The 8,643-nt window shown below is 41.2% G+C and overlaps 1 long non-coding RNA gene and 1 pseudogene across 1 annotated transcript; one reads left to right on the top strand and one right to left on the bottom strand.

The window, feature by feature from the left end:
- Window positions 1-4,963, top strand: part of LOC112847079 (85/88 kDa calcium-independent phospholipase A2-like) — an 8,269-nt pseudogene extending 3,306 nt beyond the window's left edge.
- Window positions 4,964-6,518: 1,555 nt separating this feature from the next.
- LOC109202695 (uncharacterized) lies at window positions 6,519-8,171 on the bottom strand. Its single transcript, XR_002062640.2, has 2 exons — window positions 7,741-8,171; window positions 6,519-7,523 (listed from the first exon to the last, which is right to left on the bottom strand). It is a non-coding gene; the product is annotated as an uncharacterized LOC109202695 (long non-coding RNA).
- Between the last annotated feature and the right edge of the window lie 472 nt (window positions 8,172-8,643).

Raw genomic sequence — 8,643 nt, forward strand, 5'->3', positions numbered from 1 at the left:
CCGTGAGAAGGACACAAAGAAGCTGGGTATAGTGGTCTCTCTTGGAACAGGTGAGCCAAGTAACTTTGTGTCAAATTGATAAATTATGTGAGTGATATCTCTTCTTCTGTGTCTTTAATATACATTAATGCAAAGAAAACTGATATACAACACACTGCCACTTTATTAGGTACATATCGCTAGTACTGGGTTGGGCTCTGTTTTGCTTTTAGACCTGCCCTAATTCTGTGTGGCACAAATTCAACAAGGTGCTGAAATGATTCCTCAGAGATTTGGGTCCATATTGACGTGACATCACAGAGTTGCTGCAGATTGGTTGGATGCACATAAATGATGTCATGTTCAAGGAACCAGACATGGCACATTGTTCTGCTGGACACAGCCTTCAAAAGATTGGTACAGTGGGATCATAAAGGACCACATAGGCATACAATATAGACATAGCAACAATAGTCAGGTAACTGTGGTGTTTAAATGATTTCATTTAGCACTAAGGGGCCCAAGAGTGCCAGGAAAGTATCCTCTACACCATTACACCACCAGTAGCAGTGCAGACGTTTGTGTTTTTCATGCCAGATTCTGACCCAACACTCTAAATGTTGCAGCAGAAATTGAAACTTATCAGACCAGGTACTGTTTTTCTAATCTTCTGTTGTCAGTTTTTGGTGACATGTAGCCTCAGTGTGCTGTTCTTAACTGATAGAAGGACACCTGTTGTGGTCTTCTGCTGCTTTATCCCATGTGTTTGACATGTTTTATGTTCAGAGATGCTCTTAGTTACCTTAGTTGATACTTAGTTGACCATTCTCTTGTAAACCTTAGAGACGGTTGTGTGGGAAAATCCCAGCAGATCAACAGCTTCTGAAATACTCAGCAGCCTGTCTGGCACCAACATCTGTGTCACTTAAATAAAGTTTCTTCCTCATTCTGATCCTCAGTTTGATTTCAGCAGTTCATCTTGATCATGTCTAAATGCACTGAATTGCTGCCATGTGATTGACTGATTTAGATATTTGTGTTAACATGCAGTTGAACAGGTGTACTTAATTAAGTGGCCAGTGGGTGTATATCAGTTGTCTTGGCATTTAATCTATATTTAGACGCTATCTGACAACTCGACAGTTTGTGTAAATGATAACAAAAACCCAAACAAACAGTAATTTGCATATTGCACATTGTGAATAACTAGCTTGAGTTCAGTGTCTCTAATTGAAGTCCCCTCCCCTTTATCATTTTGTACACGTGCTCCTGTGTGTCTCAGGTAACCTCCTCAGGTGGTGGTGAGCTCTGTGGATGTGTTCCGACCCTCCAACCCACTGGAGCTGGCCAAGACCTTTGTAGGAGCAAAAGAGCTGGGCAAAATGCTGGTGGACTGTGTGAGTATCATTTTTTCAGTTTATGTTTGTGAGTGGTTAACTCTGGCCATTGCTGTAATGTGCCCTGATTATTTATTTTATTTAATCGGTATTTGTGTTTATTCCATTTGACATTGTGCATGTATTGGTGTTCTAATAAGAAAAGCATTTGTTAAAGCATGTTTGTCTTGCTCATTATAAAATGTCTCTCTTACTGCACAGTGTACAGACTCTGATGGCTTGCAGTGGACAGGGCCAGAGCGTGGTGTGAAATGATCGACACCATTTACCACAGGTCAGAAACGACACACGTGTTAGTTTTGGTTCTTTTTAATGCATCCTCTTTTCTCAGCCTCTCTGTATTTGTACCAACTTGCTCTCATCCATTTATCTTAGAATGCTTGTAGTTGTTTCTTATTCTCAGACGCTTCATCTGCAGTGGTTTAAAAGGAGTTCCTGTAAGACTGAGTGTTTACTTCAATTAATTCAGTTTTATTTAAATGGTGCCAAATCACAACAACCGTTATCTCAAGGTACTTTATATTGTAAGGTAAAGACCTACAATAATACAGAAATAGAGAAAAGCCCAACAATCAGATGACCCTCTGCGAGCCAGCAGGAAGAAACCTGCACCAGAATCGGGCTCATATAGGGGCGGCCATCTTCGGTGAGCGGTTGGGCTGAGTGGACGAGACAGGACAAGACATGCTGTGGAAGAGAGCCAGGATTATTAATAACTATGATTAAATGCAGAGAGGTGTAAAACACATAGTGGGTGAAAATGGTGACTGAAGAGAAAGACTCAATGCATCATGGGAATCCCCCAGCACCCTACACCTATGGCAGCAAACTCAGGGTCACCTGTTCCAACCCTAACTATATGCCTTATTAAAAGTTACATTTTAAGCCTAATCTTAAGACTAGAGATGGCGTCTGTCTCCCGTGTCCGAATTGGAAGCTGGTTCCACAGAAGAGGAGCCTGAAAGGCTCTGCTCCTATTCTACTTTAAACACTAGAAGCTACAAGTAAGCCTGCAGTCAGAGAGCGAAGTGCTCTAATGGGTGAGACTGGTCTATGAGGTCATTAAGGTAAGATGGGGCCTGATTATTCAAGACGTTTGTGAGGAGCAGGATTTAAAATTAGATTCTGGCTTTAACAGGGAGTATAACTGCATCCACATAGATATGATTCACACGTGCATTACATGTGAACTGTCACAGTGATCAAATCTGCAGCATGTCAGTTATCTAGAAGTAGGACAATTATGACCAACCTATATATGACATGACTGCAGTTTTGTCACATTCTACATTACTTTACATGGATGTAGTTATGACATTTTAGTTCAGTTTGGTTTTAATTAAGTTTTATTTATATAGCATCAAATCACAAGTCAACTCAAGGCACTTTATATTATAAGGTAAATTGCTTTACAGTAAGAGAGAGAGAGAAAACCCCAAAATCAGATGACTCCCTATGAGCAAGAACTTGGTGACAGTGGGAAGAAAAACTCCCTTTAACAGGAAGAAATCTCCAGGCTCAGGAGAGGGGCGGCTATATGTGGTTGAGGGTGAGGGGAGGAAGACGAGGTAAAAAGCATGTGGACTAACTGCTGTGTCTTTAGCTTCATGGATAGATAAAGTGCACATCATTTAAATAGCAATAGAATATATATAATATGCCTGCCTAAGAGAAGCATGTAGAATATAAATGAACTGGTCCCTGCAGAGAACCCTGTGCAACTCCATATTTAACCTTATTGTGTGAAGAAGACTCCCTGTTTACATAAGCAAGTTGAAGTCTATTAGATAGAGTTGTGCCATCGCCTTGTAAACTAATCTTTGAAAGCTGAAATTTACTGTTTAATAAACTCTAGTTCTAATATTGAAACCTTTTTTTTCACTTGATGTATCTAATTTACAGTTTCATTGCAGCACAATTTGAGCTTTTTAATTTGCAGACACGTTTGTGCATTTGTCTTTCATTTCTCTCAGTTTCTCTGTGAAGAATCTAGGAAGAATCTGCATTTTGGGGACGGCAGGAAGACATGCATCTATAAATATATAGATGTTTGTGTTTATAAATATGATATCAGTTCATACATATAAATTTGATGTCAGTGTTTCCGTTAAGTTGTGTGATAAAAAGGACCCTAAAGTGTCACAAGGTCATGAGGTTATGTTGCATCTCCTCTTTTTCACTGTACTCACGTGAGAAGCTGAGACCAAATGCTGTAGTTTCACTTCTGCTAGAAACTCATAAAACACCAAATAACAGGTTTGCACTGCAGTCAGTCAGTTTAGCACACACACTCTTTCTCTGTTGTAACACATGGTTCAGCATTGTCTTGTAAGCAAGCCTACAGTGGAAAAGAAGCATGAACGTAGCTCCAAAAGCTCTTCAGCAGTAATGGTGATTTTTTTTCTGGTTTTTATTTAACCTTTTTTTTTTTTTTACATTTAGTCTTTACTGTCTTTAGAATGTCTCTCTGCACAGTTAGTTATCATTATTTTGTTTATTAATCACTGTGTCCATTGCATTGTGTGCAGATTGAGTCCCCAACTATCTCAGGAGGTGATGCTGGATGAGGTGAGCGACGCAGCCCTGGTGGACTGCTGTGGGAGACCCAGATGTATCTGTATGAGAAGAGGGAGGTCCTCCAGTCTCTGGCAGAATTACTACTGAACAACTAAAAGCACAAGAAAATCACAAATGGAGGCTGTGAAGAGTGTTTGAATGGAGCAGTGAGATTACTGAGCTGTATGTCTGACTAAAAACTGTAATGTGTGTGTTGTTGTGCTCTGTTACCAAACTGAATGAATCAGTTTGAGTATGAGTACAAAAGTATTAAATATGTGGAAAGCTAACCCAGGAAACAACTGACCTACTAAAGCCTGTTTACAGGTGTTTTGTGTAGCATCATGTGACCTTAGCACTGATCCTGTTGTGGTTTATCAGGTTTACTTCTAACATATGAACCAATGAAGAAGTTGAAGTTGTACTGGGGAAATGTAAACTGACTGTTACAGTGTCATGTAAGTTTCCACTCCCCCTACACTGTGGGTTAATCTACCTCTGGATTTGTTGAGGTAAGTCTGGAGTGTTTCCTTCCCTTTTTTCTTCACTTGTTCGTCACATTCACTTCAGACACACACTTACAAATACACCCGAGTCATTGAATTTTTCCCTTAAGCTGTGTGATAAAAGGGACCCTGAGTTGCCACCAGAGCATCAGCAGTATTCTGAGGTGCAGCTGAGATGGTGGTGATGTTGAACCAGTTCTGCCTTATGTGTGGGACCCACATTTGTACCTTTTCTTCCTTCCGTAGTAATCTAATGCCTTTCTGAGTTATTTAAACTGACTTGAAACGTAATATTTAGCCTCATGTCTGTTGATAAAATATGATATTAATATGAAATCTTAAAACTGACATGAAAGATATATTTGAATGAATCATCTACATGAAAGATAAAGGAACAGAAGCCCTGCTGCTATCTGCACAACACGGACAGGAGGAACAAATTATTTTGTATTTGTATTTTTTTGTATTTGACTTAATCCTGAAGTATAAATGGTATGGGAATAAAATATCTGAATATTGACCGAACTGCTTTGTTGTTGTTTCAGTTAATCTCAGTCAGCCTGCACCGTTATAAACTTGGCTGTTTATTGCTTTGAAACCCTCTATGCATGATAAGGAGCTTTCTTGTATTGATGTCAGTGGCTTCTATTGCTTCCTTTGGCCAACTTCTTGTCCCAGCAGAGTATCTGACTAACAGCAGGGTGTAGATGTTGCCCTGGATCTTGTCCACCCCATTTGGCTGACTCCTCAGAAGTCGCCTTACTCTCTGCAGGTGTTTGGTGGTTGCAGCTTGCCAAGCGGCCTCTTCATGGTTGCCATTTGCCTGTGTGATTCCAAGGTACTAGTACTATAGCTGTCCTCAATGCTTGAAATGGTTACTTTCTGGTAATGCAATCAGACTGCAATTCTCCGGTAGGAATGACATTCCAGTGTCATTGCTGGTTGCTGGATTCAACAACAGAAGTTTGGTATGTTGTAACATCTGTAATGATGATTTGTTTGTCAGTCCAGGCATGATTTAGGTGATCCAAATGCAATTACCTGAACAAAGTCTTTAATGTTGTCCTAACTTAGTACAGTAGCAGTGGATGTGGGTTGGAGTTGCAATGACCTTCAACCTGCAGGTGACCACACCATTTGTGACGGAGAACTCATCTCCATGTGTCATGCAAGGAAACAATCATATTCTTTAAAGCCGTTATATTTGCTCTACTTAAAAAAAATGTCTGCTCTCGCAGAACAGAAAAGATTGACAGGGGAAGTTTATTTCTGCTGCTTGTATCTGTGATCTCGTTCTTTCAATCTTTAAATCAAGCTTATGACCATAGGTGAAGACAGGGGCGTAGCTCAGACAGTAAATTGAGATCTTTGCTTTACACTCAGCTCTGTCTTCACTTCAAACTGGGAGTTTAAGATCTGAACCAGGGCCTCTGTCAGATGTCTCCAGCTCAGCTCCTCTCCTCACCTGAGTGTCCAGACCATACAGCCGCAGATACTCAAGCTGTTTATTGAGGTCAGTATCTCTCAACCCAAGACACTAACTCAGGCTCCCTCCCCAGTGTCCCGAGAGGTGACATTTCATGTCCCACTCATCAGCCACTGATAGCTCTGACCACCGTCCGACAAACAATAATGTCATGAAAGCGTATTTTAATAAAGGGCTTTGCAAACATAGCTATTAACTTTTGGACAGTCCCGCCAGGCACACGACCTGGCCACCCGTGTATCCGGCAGGGCAAGTACCTCCAGGACACTCAGGCCCACCCGAGCCCAGGCTTCTCGTTGAGAAGAGGGTGTCAATTGCATTCAGGGAACAGATGATGATCAAAGCCATTATTGATGAGATAGCAGAGTAAAGTTAGAGCAAATGGAAAGTACTCTGTACAAAACCTGGAGCTGTACTCAACTACAATACTTTAGACTTTTTTTTTCAAAAGGCATCAACAACACAGACACAGTGGATATCATTCACAGAACAATGTTTTCAACCAGGATGTAAACGTTTTTATTTCTTCTGTTAGGTTGTTATAATTGGACATTTTCACATGTTTTAAATGAGACAAAATGTTCACACTTCAGATGTTTTGTTAAATCCAATTGTTTATTTGATTGGTTGTAGTTTTTTATGGGTAAGATGTTATAATACCCTGGTTCACTCAGTGACTACTCCGTCTCCTAAAAATCTTCTTTAGTTCAGTTCAATTCAATCCAACAGTATTTACATACAAATGAATTGAATTGAACTGAACTAAAGAAAAAACCCAACAATCCCCTATGAGCAAGCACTTGGCGACAGTGGGGAGGAAAAACTACCTTTCAAAACGTATTAATCTACTACAATTAGCAAATTAATAAATAAACAGGAGAAAGTTACAGTGCTAACAGAGTCATGCAAGTTTTTGACCAGGAGGTTAAACTCATGCAAATTAGCTTCACCCAGGCTCATGAAAACACTGTCCTGCTTACAGATAGCAGATCATTTGTGTCAGTGTGTCAGGATGGTTTATACTTGAGCTTTTAGTTCACACAGAACAATTTTTCTTCATTTTTTTTAACGATTACCAAAGTCTGTGAATCCCCAAATTGTTCAGTTGTTCTTTTTGCTCCCCATCAGGTCACTTTCACCATGTGACAAAAACAACACCCCACTGTACACACTCGGGCCACCGGCAACTTTCTAAATCCTCAATAAAAAGCTGACAGGTTGCAATGATGTTCCAAATAACATTAAGAAAACAACTAAATATACAGAAAATATTATGAAAATTGGTTTATTTTATATCTCCTAGTTTGAAATGAAGCAATAAAAACATGTATAAAACATCACAAACTGCAATATTTTACAAATGGTTAGGTCCTGCTGATGCAATGGAGACATCTTCCAGTGACAGTCTTCATCCGTGTGTGTGTGAGGAGGCTCCTAAACCCACCGACACAGAAGTGCATGTTCACAACTCCCTCTGTGGAGGTGGGGTCAGGGCCCTCCTCACCCAGGTGAGGAGGGGTGGTGCTGTGGCCAGTCAGGTATGAAGTGCTGAGAGTGGATCTTTGGTCCTCTGTGCAGCTCTGTCCACGCTCAGCTTCCCTGCAAAGCAATAACACAAGAAAGGTGTCATTTTAACACAAAACAGCATTTTCACAGTATGTTGTTAAAAAGCAATTTTAAACCCAACGTATACAGATGAAAAATATAAATAAAGCTAAACCTACAGTGCTGCTGACATAGGACGATGATTTATACCAACTATTGGAAGAGTTTAGTCTTCAAGACAGTTTGTTGTCAATGTGAGGTGATAACTTACATAGTTGGAACACAGCACCACTCTCCAGTTTTTCACTTGGTCATCCATCCTTCTCATCGGGTTGGTCGGGGTAAGGCTGTCTTCTGGGTGGGGTGTTAGCTCCATCTAATAACAATAATAACAACTACAAAACTACCTTTCAGTTACAATGTAATATTAATATCACATATCAACAAAAAAAACAATACAATACAATAATACAAGCGTTACAAAGTTTAAAAACATGTTCTAACATAAACTAATCAGAGTCACTGTCATCAAGAGAAAAGTCAAAAGGCCTCTCCCAGAAACGTCTGACTCCAAAACTACCTGAGGATGTTGAAGGGGCATCGAACGTGTCACTTACCTTGCACCTCTTTGCACTTACCTCTTCGGGGCAGAGGTCTTCTCGGCTTCTCTTTCCTGAGGAAGGAGCAGGAGCAGATGAGGAAGGAGCAGCAGAGGAAGCAGATGAGGAAGGAGCAGCAGAGGAAGCAGCTGAGGAAGGAGCAGCAGAGGAAGCAGCTGAGGAAGGAGCAGCAGAGGAAGCAGCTGAGGAAGGAGCAGCAGAGGAAGCAGCTGAGGAAGGAGCAGCAGAGGAAGCAGCTGAGGGAGGAGCAGCAGAGGGAGGAGCAGCAGAGGAAGCAGCTGAGGGAGGAGCAGCTGGCGGATCACCAACTGGGACAACAACTTGAGGGAAGAGTGGGGCGTTGGCCTGGCCGATGGGGGCAGCACCTGGAGCAATAGGGGGTTGCCAATCGTGCCAAAACGGCTCTGGAGGGTGCTCCCGGATGAGAGGGGAATCATCTCTCTCATCCATGGTGTCGTACCCGAGTCATCGCTAAGCCAATCCCCCACTCTACTAACTCGTTCCAGTCAAATGAATCGTCAGACTGTTCACTCACCTCTTCATCATCTACAGGT

The sequence above is a fragment of the Oreochromis niloticus genome, linkage group LG6, assembly GCF_001858045.2.
Source record: "Oreochromis niloticus isolate F11D_XX linkage group LG6, O_niloticus_UMD_NMBU, whole genome shotgun sequence".
In the NCBI taxonomy this organism is placed as follows: Eukaryota; Metazoa; Chordata; class Actinopteri; order Cichliformes; family Cichlidae; genus Oreochromis; species Oreochromis niloticus.